The 8,617-nt window shown below is 38.6% G+C and overlaps 1 long non-coding RNA gene across 1 annotated transcript; it reads right to left on the reverse strand.

Moving 5' to 3' along the window:
- Positions 1-1,624: 1,624 nt before the first annotated feature.
- LOC144771707 (uncharacterized) lies at positions 1,625-4,721 on the reverse strand. The gene is made up of 5 exons (XR_013599436.1): positions 3,646-4,721; positions 2,871-2,968; positions 2,674-2,778; positions 2,486-2,583; positions 1,625-2,158 (listed from the first exon to the last, which is right to left on the reverse strand). It is a non-coding gene; the product is annotated as an uncharacterized LOC144771707 (long non-coding RNA).
- Between the last annotated feature and the right edge of the window lie 3,896 nt (positions 4,722-8,617).

Genomic DNA, 8,617 nt, shown 5'->3' on the forward strand with positions numbered 1-8,617 from the left:
GATTCTAGGTTTCCTGAATTTCGGAAGCAAATACATTCTAAATTACGCAGAAAGGATTAAACCTCTCTACAAATTTATTAAACCTGATTTCAAATCAGTCATTTGGACACAAAAACACACAGAAATTTTGCGTTCATTGCAGACAGACATGTTAGCAACTAAACATTTGCAAACACGCGTAAACGCACGCAACTTAGTGATCCGAATCATTCTGGGACAATACGGATTCACGTACTTAACTTTTAACGAAGTCACACTTGTACACACAAGCAGAAATGAAATACACTTCCACTGAAAAAAGTTCTGACAGCGGTTCAAACTGTGGTTGCAAAAGAGAGAGCCCTCGCACAGTGTAAGCACATCATTGTCGTTACTCATGTACCTGCTTTAGAGGCAGTGACAAAAGCGAGCATTTCGAATGCTAATGCTTCACATCCAAGATGGATACAATGGGTTAATTTTCTTGCTGCAACAGACGTTGAATATGTTTTTGACCCATATTTGAAGACACAAGCATTACTACAATACGAACAAGAATGTCCTCTGCCTGCTAAAATTCAGGCTCTAGACCAGTATGAATGTATAATTTATACTGACAGATCAGCTCAACCTGCTACAGGGGGTAAGCAAGCCTATAGTGCGGCGTGCGCGAATGTGAAAGGTCGCTGGCGCAATGGCAAATTCTGACCAATGGTCACTAAAACTCAATCTCTAGGAGATTGTACAGCTCAGCAAGCTGAACCTCAAGCATTCAAAATGGCACTTGAAAATGCAGATCGTGAATTCCCAACACTCATAGTGTGCGATTCGTATTCCTGTGTCCAATCTTATAATGAATACTTGCAAAACTGGATTCAAAATGGTTACAAAGATTCAAAAGGTGGCACAATCAAGCATAAACTGCTTTGGGAACAAGTAGTTAAGTTACGACAAGGACTACGAAATGCTCATGTGATACATACGCTGAGTCGTCAACGTGAAGGCATTCGCGCTGAAGGGAATTCATTGGCTGACAAAGCTGCGAAAGGGGCTGTGCAAACGGCTTCTGTAGCTGCAATCACTAGTTCAAAAACGAAAATAGATGGCAAAATAATGCTAGCTGTCAATGCCTCAAGCAAAGGCAGCGGTACAGTGTTACCTAATAAGTTTCCACTCAAATACTCATATATAATTGATGCAAACTCTGTTCCTTTTGCTCGAATCCCTGGAGTGGGGGATAGGGTAACTCCAAACAGGAAACGTAGAGTAGCTTAGATATACGAAACACATTTGGGAGAGGGTCTGATACATCAGGGGATCTCTAAGACTATACTAGAATTGAAAGAGACGTACTGGTGGCCAGGAACAAATGCACACATTCACACGTTTATAATTAAGTGCAATGACTGCAATAGAGACTGCAGCACAGAACACCGCCAGATTCCTGACTATAGGATAGCCAGCCCAGTACAGACACCTTTGTTAGACAGCATTAGACTGTCTACACGCAGACGTCCCTGTGGACAGATGTGGTCCCACAAATATTAAGACAAGGTTCATTTGGATGTAAAGTCAGAGAAGAATCCCTGGAGAAATATATGTATATGGATACCTAAATACAAATAGACAGTGTAGATAACTTCATATAGATATTGAACAATTTGGTCAATGACTAGTTTGTGATGTTCACAATTTTTTTATTGATTAAAATATGCATCCTAGTTAAAATTTCAGTAGAAATACAATTATACTGAAAACATACGATAAAATAACACGCATTAAAAAATGACGAAATTTCAAAAGTTAAGCAATAATTAAAAAACAATTGAATCTATTCAAATTCAACTGAACAACATAATACATACAAAGGTGCACAATTTCTAGATTATCAGCATACTTTCATTGAAGAAAAAAGGATAGACAAAAGACAGAAAAGAACCCCTCTATGAAGAAAAAATAAGGAATGTAGTCATAGATAAAGAATGATTCAACAGCCTTTCCAATGGTATACTAGAGGCCCTGGTATTGCAGTGTGCAAAATATCCGGAATTCTAGAGGCTTGAATTCATGAAGAAAAAAGGCGTCGACGCGTTTCGGTGTATCAGCACATGGATATCGCTACACCTTCATCAGGACAGTATCGATAGGGGTCATCTGATTCAATAGATGAGAATCAAAGCTGTATAAGACAGAATTATATCAGTCAAAATCTGGTACCACCCCTCTTAATGAGGCAATCCTTATTAAACATCCCCTCTAATAGACGGTGGCATTTAGTTACAGCTCTATGTATAAATCTATATCACCTCTCCTTGTAAGCAGGTTCGTTTTAGTAGTGGTCCTTACTGCAGATGTACCATTTTGTTCAATAAATCTGTGCATTCAACTCAACATTCAATACGTATCTCATAGCACAAGTTTAGATTGCGTCCCTTTGTGGCATCACTATATAGTCAATGACAATACTTTTGCTTTGAATTTAACATAATTTTTAGGGACTACTGACCTTAGTTTGGGAAACTAGACAACCTGCTTGGTGTTGGTCAATTTTCACACAACTTCAAGAACACGATATGGGCCGTTTTATTTTCAGGTAATTCCAATCTATTAACAGAGTTTTATGTATGTATTAGTGACTATTGTCCATTTCATGATCTGGGGACAGGTTAGTCTGGGTAAAAAATAAGCCATTACCGTTTTATCAGGTAGTTTATGTTCTTACGTTCATGTCTATATTTTCTTTAGATCTGGAGTCATTCGTTATGGGTTATATTCTCCCTTTCTTTCGTGCGGTGCTCCCTGGTAAAATACATAGGGATTGATTTTTAATATGCTACATGTTAAAGTGTCAATATCTAGCATCCACCCCATATTTGGGGTCCCATACATACCTTTTGTTTAAGGAGGGGTCACTTTCCCCGTGGTTCGCCTTGTGTATCAACCTCGTCACGTGTCGCTTGATAACGATCAAATGGGCATACACGTCTATCTGTATGGAAAATGGATCACACTATTTTATGCTTATCCACAGGTATTATAGATTTCCTACTAATATTTTTATTTTTATTTTTACATTTACACTCACTCCTCTATTTACGTTTGCCACCTAGTTCTTATCAAGCGCTACTTTTATCAAAATCTCTACTTACATCAGTGTTGGTACACGTGGTTAAAGTACTGAGGGAATGTTGGTATACATACATCCTCTGTTGTGGCTCATAGCTTAACCTCTGTTTTTGTTTATTTCCCTTTTTAACTGCTGACTAGTGCTCTACACTTCTATGTCACGCCGCCCCTAATTACTTGCCTCGTGGACATTGGGTTTTTAAAAAAGATATTGTATACTGAATCTCTCCTTATTTTCCCGTCTCCAAAACATGTAGTCACAATGGGGGTCTAGAGACGATATTATTAGCAGAAGGGTTGTCTCTGGGTATTGTTTATCTAAACGCCCAGTCGAGTACTCACATACTACCGAAACATAACTAAATAGTGCAGGTCTCTAGTCTGTAGCTGTTTTAGCCTTAATCGCGCCGGGGCCAGGATCAATTTGACTAATTTTTACTGCTCCCCTTACAATAACCTTATGTTAAAAGGGACCGCCCAAAGTAAATCTATGGACTCTCGGATTTTCGGGATATCTGCCTGCCATTTGCTCCTGCTTACCTTTTTAATCTCGATGCGGCGCTTTCCACGGGTACGACCTCTCGTTCTCTCCTGTGAGTTACGTGTGGCTTTTTTCCTATTTTATACACCCCTCCTTTGAGATGATTTACTGCAGCTGCGGGGAATCTTTTCTCTATTCCCTTCCTGCGCATGCGTGGAAGATGTTTTGGAGAGCGAGGCGATGGTGGCCATTTTGGAACGGGTTAATCATCTTTACATGCCAGCTGTTTATTACGAAAAGCATCCCTAATGTTTTTCCGTTAGAATTAAAATTATCACCTATGTATTTCTACTCCATCTCCCGATTTTTTTATCAAATAGCCAATGATCCATTATTTGTTGTACTTGTTCGTTTTTCATTTTGCACCACGTTTGGGGTGCTCGAGAGTGGGGGCCGTTTTGAAGTAGGTTAGTTAGCCTTACATACCGGCTATTTTATAGGGATGAAATTCCCAATATTAAACTACTCAAATTATTCTTTAATTTTTCATTTCAATTCCTGCAGATTTCTATTTATTCTCTCAAAGTTTTGGTATTTAAAGGTCCAATATACATTGTATGTTTACATTTTTTAACCGGAGGGGTATACATCATGCAAGGTGCGGCGGCCATTTGTAAAGGGGCTTATATATTATTTCCTATGTGGTTCTTTCTTTTTATCTTTATTCGAGAGCAGTTGGGCTATGCTTTTAAGAGTTCTTAGATTAATGAGTCCCATTCCTCTCTATTATTTAAACCATTTTTTATGGTATTAAATTTCATAATATACCACTGCTCCTGTTGTTAACGTCTTTTAGTACTATTACCCATCCTGGTCTGTTCTTTTATTTTTTCAAGTATCACCCATTTAATATCATTATCGTTGTGGTTTTTATCCTTCCAATGCTCGACCAATGGGGCATTTTCCCTATGTAGTCGGATGGCTGATTTATGCTCCCCTATTCTGATCCTAAGTTCTCTCCCTGTCTCCCCTATGTAGCCTAAGCCACAAGGGCACAGGATCAGGTATACCAAGTTCTTACTCCTACAGTTGTTTAGCGTGTTGATCTTATGTTTAATATTGTTCAGGCATACTTCTTTGGTTGTTAGACATAAATCACAGATGCTGCAGGTTCCACATTTGTGGTTGCCTGTCGCTTTGGTGCCCATCAGTGTTTTTTGTCCTTCCACAACATCCTCTCTATATGTGTGTAGAAAGGATGTAAATAAATTTAGTCATTTGGATGTAGCCTCAGCGCTCGTCTGACGCTTGAACAATTATAAAAGATTTGCGAGTCTTTATCGGCACATGCGCAATTGGCACGCTACATTCTGATCAGGGTCCTGCATTTAGCTCTCGAGCTTACAAAGAAGTCATGGCCAGTTTGGGCGTTGCATTGCGACATTCTAGTCCATTCATCCTAAAGGGAAATTCGGTTGTGGAGAGAAAAAACAGGGACATAAAGCAATCTATAACAGCTAGGGTATTATGCTCGGGTGATGGGTGGGTCAAACATCTAATAAGTGTCCAACGTAGTCTTAACAATCTGCCAAGAAGTTCTCTAAGGGGAAATCACGCCATATGAAGTCCTTTTTAGGACTAGAAAGTTAGTAGCGGACCTCGTTTGTCAGACTTCAGTGGTAGGCCAAAAACCTTTTGATATCACAGACTGTTTGGCTGTTTTACAGGACTTAAATGAAATAGGAATGAAATAAAGGATCGTGTTCCTGAAGCCAACCACCACTGAAGAACAACTGATCATCCTAGCAAGGCCTGTCTGGATTCCTAAGCTTGGGGATCTAGTCAGAGAGAAGATCGCGGACAAGAAGGAATTTGGGCCTTCTTACAGACAACCAGTACCTGTCCTAGCAATCCACGGATCAACAACAGTAATACTGCCGCCCCTTGGTGGAAAAAAAGAGAACAGGTTTGTGTCAATCGACCTGGTCAAACCACATCATGTGCCCGATACTAAGCAGTAGGCCATGCATACTCAACCAATGTAGCAGATGCATTAATCTGGCTACATTCCAAGAGGTTCAAGCTGAGAGACTCATTCCCTTTGAAGAATCTGCAGTGCAAAAAGAAGAACTAAGCAACAAAGCTATGGAACTTGTACCTCTTGAAACCCAAATAACAGTTCGTCAAGAAAAACCTGTCTACAACAAAGTAACAAGTGATCAAGTGGTTCTAGTGATTTCGACAAATCTGGATGCAATCCCCACCATTGACAGAACTGCCTCAGGCTGTTTCATTAACTTTGATATGTTTTTTGAGGATCCCAGCGAGCCTGAAACGATGCCAGCAAAAAGAACTTTCAAAGAACAAGCAACAGACCTTTTTCAACTCCTGGAAAAGACTTATCTGGTTTCACCATGGATTGAACTTTGGATTGTGTTGGGTTTGCTTTTATTTCTAATTTGGATGACTCTGGTAATGATGATTTCCCTAACAGATGTGATCCTATCATCTACCTCATTTAAGGTAACTTTTTGGAAGACGTATGCTATTTCATAGAGACATTCATTTAATCTCCTCCTATAATTAATATAATTAGAGATAAAATGTATATGTATAATATATCATTTTAGGTGAGATCTTACCGTGAACACCACTCAGCAACAAGAACAGTGGACTAAGCATAATAAGAGTTTTTAAGGTGAGACATGCTTTGGAAATAGATGTCTTGGGTAACAACATTATAGAGGTATTAGAAAAGCTCTAAACTATCCTCTCATAATATTTCTGTAGTTGGCCTTCCAGCAAGGGATACAAAAGCTCCCGATCAAAATAAGGGGGCTTGCTAAGTCGGTCCACAAGAGCTTTGCCTTCAACAAAGAGCTAACCTTGATATTAAAAGGTGAGGTGGCATACAGTAATATTATAGCGAAGTAGAATGGAAGAGTTAAGCTTCTCCCTTTCTATGATGAATGTAAATGCATCTGAGGAAGGTTGTTAGTCCCCTCCTCTTTTAATCAGAATGGATGTATGTGAGTTTAGTGAAAAGCACACTAGTGGACAGGATGTCAAGTAATAAAGATTACTTGTATATAACTGAGTGATAGTTAGGACCGTGTTTAACCTGATACAAGCATGATGTTCTCCTGACAAATAACGGTCTCAGCAAGATGTGTGCGGTATGACAAGAGTAATATATGACCAAACTAGGACCACTGTAATGTGGTACTTCCGCAGTGTAGTGTACAATTTCTGAATTTAATTTATATTTTTATAGGTGAATTGTTGAAACAACTATATACTGTAAAAGTGAGTGATTAATCGGTCTTGATAAAGATGGAGTAACCATTGGAAACCATGGAAACGCGTTGACGCCTACAATAAAATACAAAATCCTTTTTTCTCATTACTTGAACAATAGAAAATGTCATTGTTGTCAAGCAATGATTGTAACCTCTTTGAATAATGGATGTGTAGTCTATCAACCTAATTGTATTGGTCTGTTGGTAAAACTTTCTGTATGAATTTTTAAAGTGTCTATTTTGTTAATTTGTGATGATGATTATTTTGTATTGATTTTATGTAACTGTCATTGTTTACAGCTGTATTTCAGCTGTCTTTATAACCTTGTGAGTTTAAGCAACTTGAAATTAATAAACTACATGTAAATTGAATTCAATTCAGTGGCCCTTTAGGTATATATGACCCTAGCTACGGTGGAATGTTGAAAGAGAATGAATGGTGTGTAAACTATTAGTCATAAACAGAGTGTATGTTACCTATCGATTAGAAACTTACACTTTGGGATTTTTTTTTACACTTACACTGACTCTGGTAATAACTTTGGGAATGCTGATAAATGGACGATATGTCAAAAAGGACACAGCAATTAAGAACATCATCTTACTACTCAAGCCACACAAATCGTCCCATCGTGAACAAAGAGACTTGTCTTCAGTGAACATCACAGCCGTTCCTATACCTGGGGGTATAGCTTGGGACAGAACTGACTATAACATTTTTGGCCCGTCAGAGCTGTTGAAGATTCCACACCAAGTTAAGATTTCATTAAGTGATGATTGGGACTTCGAGACTGTTAATAATATGATGTCAAACTTAGAAATGTCTGCAGTATTCACAAATCATGAATATTTCGAAGGTTCATCAGACTATGAACAAATGGAGTGTTATAATCACTATGGTCATCATTTCTTGCACAAATCTGCAAGTCCTAGAAATGTATTAATGTATAACTAATGGGAACATTGTCCAACACCACCAAAGGGTAGCTTGAAAACATTTGCAGGAAATTTCCAGTACTTTTCAGGGTTTAATGTATCCAATGCTGAATAATTTTACTTTAAAAATGTAAACAAAACAGGTATGAAAAGTATGTTCACAAATACCAGACAGATTTATTCTGCAGCCTTTTATGCTCAAATGTCTAAACTAGGTTTTGACTTTTGGAAAGACAACATTGACACAAAAACTGTCTGGGGCATGAAAGATTGGCAGGTCCAGGGTATAGAAGCTATGTTTGGAGCCTGTATCATCCCTGAGCAAATTATGTTTTTGAATTACACTGTCCAACGGATGTCTTGTCTTGGGTTAGCCAAGATAACAGAGCTGAACAATCCGTCCATACCTACGGAAGGCCTGCGTAGGGTTTGGAAGTATGCAGGACACTGGCGCTCTAGCAGTCACACAAATAGTTAGGGAGTAGTAGGTTTAAACAGATTTAGACGGTGCCACCAGTATAGAGGAATACCCTAAACCTCTTAAAGAGCCAAAGATGAGAAACCTTGGCACTGGAGAAACATATAGCAGGTACTGGGCATGCGTTCAAGAGATAAACAGTATTGATACTGAGAGATTTACATAAAAATAAGTCAACACCGGTGGTGTAATAAACACGTTGTTTATGTGGATATATTCTTCAGAACATATAACGCCAGCCGACACGTGTTTCGTCAACAGGGGGATACCTGTGACTCTACAGGGTTGTGGATTTATATCATGACATTTTAAAACAAT

Source organism: Lissotriton helveticus, chromosome 8, assembly GCF_964261635.1.
Source record: "Lissotriton helveticus chromosome 8, aLisHel1.1, whole genome shotgun sequence".
Lineage (NCBI taxonomy): Eukaryota > Metazoa > Chordata > Amphibia > Caudata > Salamandridae > Lissotriton > Lissotriton helveticus.